General features: G+C 30.3%; 1 long non-coding RNA gene across 1 annotated transcript; it reads right to left on the bottom strand.

Moving 5' to 3' along the window:
• Window positions 1–215: 215 nt before the first annotated feature.
• Window positions 216–2,697, bottom strand: LOC130897271 (uncharacterized). Its single transcript, XR_009059680.1, has 3 exons — window positions 2,569–2,697; window positions 2,420–2,512; window positions 216–482 (listed from the first exon to the last, which is right to left on the bottom strand). It is a non-coding gene; the product is annotated as an uncharacterized LOC130897271 (long non-coding RNA).
• Window positions 2,698–2,970: the final 273 nt, after the last annotated feature.

Here is a 2,970-nt window from a genome sequence, read left to right as displayed (position 1 = left end):
TCCATCACTTTACTTACCATCTAAACCATCCGCCTTTTTTATGTAAAAAGCCAGCCCAAGAGGGTGAACCATAGATCAACTACATTCAATAGATAGCCAACTCGAGTTCCTGTTTCAGAGACATCCATTGGTTCATGAGCAGTACTAAACGCACATGAAACATTAGTTTCCTTTTTGCTTCTGACGGGATACTTCAAATTCAAATCTTTCGTCCAATTATTTTTCGAACCTGTTCAATGGAGTTGTACCAATCGTGTCACCCCTTTATTTCTGCGATACTGCGGATCCTCAGTGCTTACCGCTAATCTATTAATTTTCCTTCTCTTGGAAAGTGCAAAATATGAGATGTAGCTGCCAGAGATCTTCGTCTTCTATTTGATACGCTTCCGGGTGTAGTACTCTGGAGTTACATAGTGCATCACACTTCACACATCACAATCAGCAGGCTGCATTATCTGCTAAGTCTAATAACTTCAGGTGTCCTAGATAAATACATAATTATTATAAACTACCATTATACCGTTTTTTATATTTTTTTGAATGTTTGTATGCCATTTGAAACAAAGGATCATCTTCTTTTAATCTTTTATCTACACCTTTCAAAACTCTATTAATTTTTTTGACATTATTGAATAAAACTTTATTTATAATAAACAGTCATTTTGCTTTTCAAACGTCTTATGGTTGTCACAAAATAGTATATTATATTATAAGGATTAAAACTGCATATTTTTTTACGAGCAATATTTACAGTTGCGATGCGGAGCGCAGCGCAGCCGAGTGAATGCAAAATTGCGAGTAAAAATAGGCACTTTTAGTCTGTATGATATATACTATTTTTTCTCCAACCAAGTCAAGATTAAAATAAAGTTAGTTAATAATTTGGTAATAAATTTGGACACCTAATAATTATAATAGCAATAGCAAGTCGGTAGTCATGGATATCGGGTATTATTGGTAAATATCAAGTAGACGTTAGTAGACGTACTAATCATATAATTTTTGTAGTAGTTTTTACGCTGCTTTCAAAATGATTCGCGAACACGATGAAAATATATAGTTGCCCAATTAGTTTGTCTTACTAAGTTTTTAAGAGACAATATTTTTTTCTTCAAATTTCAATTAGAGAGCTTTGCAAAGATGTTTGATATTGTTTGTTTATTATATATTTTTGTGCATTTGAAAGTTGTGTTGTGCTATCGTGTCATTATGAGTAAACAAGTAAAGGCCTGCTGTGTATTAGGATGCACAAATAAGCAAGCGAAAAGGTGAGAGTAATATTTACTATTTATCAACATAAAAATATTAAAAATGGAATCAAGTTCATATCTATACGAGAATAAATCTTTTCTTCTTAACTTCATTAATTTGTAGTTAGGAAATCATTTTGTTGAATGGTTAAATATGTTGAATGATTTTATCCTTATTTTACTTTTTTATAGACATTCCATTCCTACGAATGAAGACGTTTGCAGAATTTGGTTGCAAAGAATAAATAGCCCCAAGTTAATAATAGCAGATACAGTATTAACATCACATAGAATATATGATATTCATTTTGAATCAATTTGTAGAAACCCCAATGGTTGGTTAAAAAAACTTTCACTGCCAACTCTACATTTACCTAGTAAGTACTTATATTTACTGTTTAGTAACGAAGAAATTATTTAAAAGTCTCAAATGCCACTTGTGTAAAAATATAATATTGTTAAACGAATTAATTAAGGCAAATTCATTAATATATTCTAGAGAACATAAAAAAAATGTTTTATGTGCGCCTTCAGCAAAATTCTGTGATATTTTTAAAAGTTTTTCTGATAAAATTTTCGAAAGATTGCCCCAGTTAATAAATTCGTAAGGGCATAAAAAACAAATATTTCGTTTGGAGAATTTGACAGACTTTCCTCAATATTTTGTTCAGATCATAAGGATTATGTAAATATGTTTGTAAATATTAGTTTTAACATATGTATCTTTCATTAAATAGGTATTATTAACAAATAATTTTGAAGGGCAAAGATCAACAGTATAAATACTAAATAGCAATATTATTAAATATTATCAAAATGAAAGTATTTTGCAAAATTACTCGAGTTTTCAAATTTCCCGCGAAATTAGCATGGATATGAACCTTAGATCAAATCTTTGATTATAGAACTCTTTTTTCTTGGTACTAAACTAATTTGAGAGATGTCGCTAGGATCGAACTTAGTTATCAAATTTTTATACAGAGAGAGATCTATCGAGTACATAATCTTAGGTTTACATACTCCCCTGAGTCTTTGAAAAACTAGCTTCTTTATCTATTCACTATACTAGGGCCTAATGGAGTACTCGCAAGTATATCTACAAATATGATTGAAGATAGTCATATGGACTCTTATCACGAAAATCTTGTAAGTACACCTATTATACCTACCTTAAATTTTTTCTGGTGTTCGAACGTTTTGTTGAAGTAGTGCTTGTGGTGGAAACCAAAAGTTATCGGAAAGATCTCCAACAACTGCGTAGTCTAAAAATTGTGTTTATGTATTTTTAACATTAGCAAAAATAAAAAAAATACCTTACCAGGAAATTTTTTAACCACAAAGAGCTGATATTTTTGGATAACTATTCAAATTTCTTTTTATGTTTCTCATAAAACCGGCCTGGGTTTGCCAGACAATCCTTGACTGGACATCGGATAGAAGATCAAACCTAAAATAAGTATAACTTGAATATAATTAACCAACACTTTTCTTGCATATTTATAATATAGAAATATAGAGAAATGAAGATGAGTAAATATTTATATCTTTACGTTTTAGTTGTCTGACCACAAGTTGAAATTAAACACTTACATACACCTATTTCAGATAACAAAATAAATCTTTACCTTAATAAGACGAAAACTTTTCTTTCTAACTGAACACGTACTACAAAGAAATTAACAAGATGTTGTTTCTAGGCATCCGCCCCAGATTATCTATG

Source organism: Diorhabda carinulata, chromosome 8 (genome assembly GCF_026250575.1).
Source record: "Diorhabda carinulata isolate Delta chromosome 8, icDioCari1.1, whole genome shotgun sequence".
Classification (NCBI taxonomy): domain Eukaryota; kingdom Metazoa; phylum Arthropoda; class Insecta; order Coleoptera; family Chrysomelidae; genus Diorhabda; species Diorhabda carinulata.
Note: the sequence above shows the minus strand (reverse complement) of the source record. Positions and strands in the feature narration are given on the sequence as shown.